General features: G+C 36.1%; 1 non-coding gene across 1 annotated transcript; it reads right to left on the bottom strand.

Moving 5' to 3' along the window:
* Positions 1 to 6503: 6503 nt before the first annotated feature.
* LOC128578683 (U6 spliceosomal RNA) lies at positions 6504 to 6608 on the bottom strand. The gene has a single exon (XR_008377823.1). It is a non-coding gene; the product is annotated as a U6 spliceosomal RNA (small nuclear RNA).
* Between the last annotated feature and the right edge of the window lie 1217 nt (positions 6609 to 7825).

Raw genomic sequence — 7825 nt, 5'->3', positions numbered from 1 at the left:
TATTTTTTTCTGTTTCCAAGGAAACCATGCTGTGGAGTTCAAAGGCATTCTCTGTAAGGTCTCCATAAGTCCAGGCATAATGATAACCTTTTATTCACAGTCAGGCATATAAAAAGTGCTCTAAAAAATGTTACTTGTTATTGTCTCAGTTAGCAAAATAAATAATATTTGATGTGAATTAATGCATGCTCTCACTATTAATGAAGGGTAGTGATCGATTTCCATTTCCTCTTTATTCTGGTGAGAATACAGTATTCCAATTTGGGGGTAGTAGAGTTTCATTCTCTCCTACAGCCCATGTAGTTCTAATGGGCATGGCCCACCCTTCTATATGATAGTAGGACTTGCATCAAAAGATTCTTTGGCTTTGGTGATTGATTCGGGACTTACATGTGACTGAAGCTAAGCCAGTGAATGTTACCTTAGATTTTTGCCAGAGTTATTACAAAATAAAAATATTTGCTCAGCCATTAGTCTATCAAAGTAGTGCTCTGGGGTGAGTATTAGTAGCCAGATACCCAATGGATAAACACAGCTGGGCTGAGAATGAAGACGACACAGAGAAAGATGTGAAGAGGGTGAGAATTGAATTCTCTGGAATTTTAAAAACTGTAAGTCAATAAATTCCCTTCTTATTTTCAAGTCAGTTTGAATTTGATGTCTGTTAAGTGGAGTCTGTAATATTCCTGACAAGTATAGGGTATTAATTAGGCAAAGAGATGCTAATGGAAAGACAGAGCGCTTACATAGAAGGAGTAAAATCCATAACAAATAGTAGACCAATTCCATACGTGTATCGATGGCTGACAAAGCTGCTTTGAGGGGCTGATTAGGAATGAGGTTGGAGAGAGGGTCAGATAAAACCCTTCTTGAGAATTTGACCCTTATAATGCCCCTGAAGATAGGGCAGTCTATTGTAAAGCACAGATGAACAACAATAATCTCGGTTCTTAGAAAAAATTGGCAAAACTTTAAAGCACAGGACATATTCCAGTTTTCTGGCTGAGATGTAGGACTTGGCATCTATAAGACTTCAGAAACCCAATAGGGGTGGAAAACTAGGTGGTTATCTAAGAGACAGAGGCAGAAGCAGATCTGCCATAGGCCAGAGGGTGAATGAAACTGGCATTGCAAAAACTAATTCCTGACTGTGCTGAAAAATTCTCACTGGATCCAGTGTGAGTAGTCTGAAATTGAAGGAGGACCATGGCTGATATCTGGAATGGGAATAGAATGTGGCAGACCTTGATAGTTTACATTATTAGAAAAATATAAAATAATATGTTTTTCCAAAACAATAGTCTAAGAAAAATACAAGGCCAGAATAGCTTATACATGTATTTTTAAAAATGTTTGCCAGTCTAATAAATAAACGCTTGTAATGAATTCAGTAAAGCTGCAGGATAGAATATCAACAAACAAAAATGAGTTTTATATCTCTATGCTAATAAACTATATGAAGAAGAAATTAGGAATTCCATTTTCAAAAGCATCAAAGAAAATAAAATAGGAATGCACTTAACTGAGAAAGTTAATAACTTGTACACTGAAACCATGAAATGTTAATTTAAAAAATTTCAAAAGACACAAAATATATCTTCTATTCATAGGTAGGATGAATTAATATTGTTAAAATTTCCATACTAATCAAAAATACTAATGGTATTTTTTCAGAAATAGAAAAATGAATCCTAAAATTCATATGGAAGCACAAAAAACCTTTAAACGGTCAAACAATGTTGAAAAAGAATCTAGAGTCACACTTCTTGATTTTAGTATACATTACAAAGTTACACTAATTAAAACAAAATATTACTGGCATAAAGACATATAGACCAATGGAGAAGAAGAAAGAACCCTTAAATAAGAATGCACATGGATGGTCAACTGATCTTTGCCAAGGTGACAAGAACACAAAATGAAGAAAGAATAATCTTTTCAACAAATGACATTGGGAAAATTAGATATCCACATGCAGAAGAATTAAATTGGACCCCTATCTTTCATCATATACAAGATTCAGCTCAAAATGGATTAAAGATTTCAAGGTAAAACCTGAAACTATACAACTTCTTGAAGAAAATGGGAGACCGTCTTCATGAGATTGATCTTGGCAATGATTTCATGGATATAACACCAAAAGCACAAGGAACAAAAACAAAAGTAGTGGGAGTATATTAAATTAAAAATATTCTTCACAGCAAAGGAAACAATTAACAGAATGAAATGGCAACCTATGCCTTTTTGAAGACTTTATGAAGAAGTCTTCCATAGCAGTAGTAACAACAGCAATAATAAACAAATGGGATTTCATTAAACTGAAAAGCTTCTGTACAGCCAAGGTGACAACAACCAAAGCAAACAGACAGCCTACCCAATGGGAAAGGATATTTGCATATTTTGAATCAGACAAAAGCTTAATAACTAGGATCTATACAGAACTTAAATTAATCCACAAGAACAAAACCAATGATCAAACCATACATCATTGGGGAAGAGAGATGAACAAAACCAAACAAACCATACATCAATGGGGAAGAGAGATGAACAGAACCTCCTCTAAAGAAGACAGACAAATGGTTAGCAAGCACATGTAAAATTTTTCATCATCCCTAATTATTAGAGAAATGCAAATGAAAACCACCCTGAGATATCATCTAACCCCAGCGAGAATGGCCCATATCACAAAATCTCAAAACTGCAGATGCTGGCATGGATGTGGAGAGAAAGGAACACTTTTACTCTGCTGGTGGGACTGCAAACTAATACAACCTTTTTGAAAGGAAGTATGGAGAAACCTTAAAGAACTCAACCTAGACCTGCCATTTGATCCTGCAATCCCATTACTGGGGATCTATCCAGAAGGAAAAAACCTCTTTTATTATAAAGACACTTGTACTAGACTGTTTACCACAGCTCAGTTTACAATCACTAAAATGTGGAAACAGCCTAAATGCTCCTCAACCCAGGAATGGATTGTCAAGATGTGGTATATGTATACCATGGAATACTATTCAGCCATTTAAAAAAATGGAGATTTTCCAGCATTTGTGCTAACCTGGATGGAGGTGGAACACATTATTCTTAGTGAAGCATCACAGGAATGGAGAAGTATGAATCCCATGTATTCAACTTTGATATGAGGTTAATTAATGACAATTAATGACATGGTGAGGCATGGGGGAAGGGGAGAGCAGACAGAGAAGGAGGGAGGAGGTAAGGGAAAGGAAAAGAAAAAAAAGAAAAGAAAATAGTGACTAATTTTCACATAAATTGGATTTAATTTTGACCAAAGTACATTACTTGAACATTAATTTTTAATTCAACTTGTTAATATGGTGTTTAGGATATTGCATCCTCATTTATAAGTGAAATATGTTTGTAATTTCCCTTTATAATAATATATTTTTTCCAATTTTAATATCAGGTGTATCCAGATGAAGTAGAATGATTTTGAAGTATTCCTTCTTTTTCTATTGTCTATAAGATTTGGCATGATCTGTTTTTTGAAATTATCTTTTATTTTTAATTATAAATATTAGTTGTCTGTTTTTTGAGACTTTGGAAAAAAATAATAAGAAGAAGTTAACTGATGACTCCATACTGAACCTCAGAGTCAAAGCATTCTAAGATGGACATACTCTTATCTGACAATGTGAATGTTACTTTTTTTGCATTATTATTATTATTGCTCAATATTTCATTGCAGCAATTGTCTGATTTCTTTTCTTAATGTATTTATCTTCATTCGTTCTTTATGAGATTTTTGTTTCTAGTCCAATTCTTAAACATTGTTATTGTTATTAAATTTTAAGCCTTTTTAATTTTGTGAAGGCAAAAAGTGGAAACCAAATAAAGACATGTATATATAGAGAGAAAATTTTTTAAAAATGGCAACCTATGGAATGGGAGAAAATATTTTTAAATTATCTATCAGATAAAGGATTAACTTCCAAAATATATAAGCTCCTACAGCTCAATAACAAACAAAAAGCAAAATAAAACAAACAAACGAACAAAGACAAAAAGCCCCTACTAATCCAATTAAATAAATGGGCTAAGTAGATATTTCTCCAAAGAAGACATAAATGACAGGTACATGAAAAGATACTCATCATTCATTATCAGGGAAATACAAATAAAAGCCATAATTAGGTGTCACCTCACACTAATTGTTTGTTTTTTTTTTTTTTTTTTTTTTTTTTTTTGTAGAGACAGAGTCTCACTGTACCGCCCTCGGGTAGAGTGCCGTGGCGTCACACGGCTCACAGCAACCTCTAACTCTTGGGCTTACGCGATTCTCTTGCCTCAGCCTCCCGAGCAGCTGGGACTACAGGCGTCCGCCACAACGCCCAGCTATTTTTTTGTTAGTTTGGCCGGGGCTGGGTTTGAACCCGCCACCCTCGGCATATGGGGCCGGCGCCCTACTCACTGAGCCACAGGCGCCGCCCTCACACTAATTGTTAAAATAGCTATTATTGCTTATACACTACTGATGGTACTGAAAATTAATACAACTTCTATGAAAAACAGTATAGATATGCCTCAAAGAAAAAAATGTAGACCTACCATTCAACCCAACAATCCCACTACTGGGTATCAAAGGAAAAGAAGTCATTTTATGAAAAAGATACCTACATTCAAATGTTTATTGCAGCACAATTCGTAATTGCAAAAATGTGGGATCAAGTGCCCATCAATTCATGAGTGGATTAAAAAATGTGATATATGTATGTATATATATGCACACATATATAATCACATTTATATATATATAATACTATATATAGTATATATATAGCAGTAATACAGGGATGTAAAGGAATGAAATAATGTCTTTTGCAGCAGTTTGGATGGCAGTATCTCAGGAATGGGAAAACAAGCACCATATGTGCTTTCGAATAAGTGGACCTAATCAATTGGCACACAAGAGACATAAAGGTCATTGAAAATCAAGAAGGGGGAAGTGGGAAAAGGAAAGGGGTAAAAACTTACCTATTGGGGGCAGCGCCTATGGCTCAAAGGAGTAGGGCACCAGCTCCATATGCCAGAGGTGGCGGGTTCAAACCCAGCCCCGGCCAAAAACTACAAAACAAAAACAAACAAACAAAAAAACTTACCTATTGGATACAATGAACACTATTTGGGTGATGGGCAACTAAAAGCCCTGACTTGAGCATTATAAAAGGTATCCATGTAACAAAAACATTTGTACCCCCTTAATATTTTGAAATTTAAAAACATGAGATACCAGCTAGTATCTATTAAGATGGCTGTTATCAAAAAGACAGGAGATAACAGGTGTCAGCAAGGGTTTGGAGAAAAGTAAACCATTGGACAGTGTTGGTGGGAATGAAACTCGGTGCAACCATTATGAAAAACAGTATAGAGGATCTTCAAAAAATTTAAAATTGAACTACCATGTAACCCAGCAATCTTCTTTGTAGGCACATACCCAAGTGAAATGAACTCTTCACTGACAGCTATCATCTGGGCTCCCAAGATATGTAAACAACCCAAATGTTCATCAGCAGATGAATGGATAAAGAAATTGTAGTACGTATATCTGTAGCTATTACAAGGGTCATGACGAAAGTTTAAAGATGCACAAAAATCAACAAACGTAAAATCTGCGCAGATGGAAACAAATGAAGCCCTCCCAGCAATACCTCTAAGCCAAGCAAGTTGAAACTTGCACGGCTGAATCAGAAAGGACATTGTTGACTATCTTTTTGGAAGTAAAAAAAAAATGCACCATAACACAATTTATCTCAAAACTTTTCATAGTGACCCATGTATATACATACATAAAGGAATATTATTCAGCCATAAAAGGAAAAAATCCTACCATTTGAGACAAGCTGGATTCATATGGATTAACCTGGAGGACTTTATGCTAAGTGAAATATGTCAGACCCAGAAAGAAAATTACTGCATGATCGCCCTCATCTGTCAAATCTTAAAAAAAAATCCAATACAAAGTGTTTTCTAATTTATTACCAGAATTCTCTCAGTCTCCAGCACATTATGAGTTCAAATAGCATCATATTAAAAGTAAAAACCTAGATTTCTATGGCTCTTACCCCCAGGGATTTATAAAGGACCTCCACTTATCTGCAAAATCTCACTATCATATTTGAGAGTCTGCAAGTGTTAATTTAAGTGTATGCACATAAGTGCTTACAGTTGCTGGGTACCAGCATATTCACGGGCATTGGACATACCGTGGGAAACTGCTATTTATTTTCAGTCACTGCTGAACTCCCTGTTATTTCCCTAAATAGCCAGAGATATTTCAGTCTCTGCAAGTCATCCGTGGGTGCTGCCAAGTCCTACTCCTATTAGGTCAGACATCTAGCGTTGGTACTGAGCACTACAAATGAGGCACAGGCACATTTCTGTTGGAAAAGCTGTTCAAAATCGGTGCAGTAAAGTAGTGCAGTGAACTTTCTTTTTATATTTCAAGTTTGTATTCTGAGCAGTAGGTACAAAAAATATTGAGAAAAAATATGAAACGCTTCACGAATTTGCATGTCATCCTTGCGCAGGGGCCATGCTAATCTTCTCTGTAGCGTTCCAATTTTAGTACATGGGCTGCCGAAGCGAGCATAGCAGTGAACTCTTAAACTGGAATCTCTGGGTCTATCTGCCTGCCGTGGCATGCTCTGTCCAGTGTTGTTATTATTATAATATACTCCAAAAACATGGAGCCTCTGATAAAACACCATCTTCCCTGCTCTGTTGAAGGTTCCCATTCAACCAGATATTTGGATCTTTGTTCATACCAACTTGTACAAAAGTAACAGCCAGCCATGTACTATCAATGAATTAGGCAGTCCATCAGTTCAGTGTTAAATTTTGAGGTAACAGCAATGCAATGGCTCACACTCCCCCATATTTGACCCAACATTCTAGCCAGGGAAATTCCAGAAGTATATTTCTTTTTTTTTTTTATTGTTGGGGATTCATTGAGGGTACAATAAGACAGATGCTCCATGTTTGCAAGGGGCCAAGTACAGTACTATTTTCACCATAGATTCAATACAACACAGAAGCAGTAGATCATAAACTCTGCCCTGGCCACCTCTGAAGGTCACCACATGAAAGAAGATCCTCACCTTACCTTTGTGATTGAAGATAAAAGTGTAAAGAAAAAGGAGGTTGTTTCTCCTGTTAAGAAAAGTAAGGTTTTAAACACTATTTTAAAATGCCTGTGCTTTTTAGACTATGGAAGCTGGCAAGGGTAAAATGAAGAACCATCATGAATCCACACAGGAGCACTTGCCCATGAAGCTGCATTCTTAACACTTATGCACATTAAGATTTGAAAAACATTTTGAGACTGCTAGCAACCCTTGAAGTATATGGGAATCATCTAGGGAGGATTAACAAGCACTGTTACCTGGATCCCAGCCCCAGAGACTGTAATATAATTGGTCTCAGATGTGGTCTTGGTGCTTTACAGGTGACTCTAATGTGCAGTAGAGGCTGAGAACCACCATGACAGGGGAATATGATATTGATCAGTGAAAACCTTTGCCAAAGCATTTTAAAGGTCATTTCACTTCTAAAAAGAAAAGTGAAGAAAGTGTTAATTGTTAAAGAAAAAAAAAACAGGGAAGTTTTTCTAGGGGAAATATAGCCAATGTGAAAACTCAGAGGCAAATCTGAGACATGAGCTCTCAAAAATAATTAGGTTTGGTACACAGAGGTCTGTGAACACGGCAGAGTGGAAAATAGGGACTTTTAGGTAAAGGTGAACCAAGTTAAGTTGAGAACTTTACCACCCAGGATCAGGAAATTGAATTCGGCTTCAGAGCCAATT

This window comes from Nycticebus coucang, chromosome X (assembly GCF_027406575.1).
Source record: "Nycticebus coucang isolate mNycCou1 chromosome X, mNycCou1.pri, whole genome shotgun sequence".
Lineage (NCBI taxonomy): Eukaryota > Metazoa > Chordata > Mammalia > Primates > Lorisidae > Nycticebus > Nycticebus coucang.
Note: the sequence above shows the minus strand (reverse complement) of the source record. Positions and strands in the feature narration are given on the sequence as shown.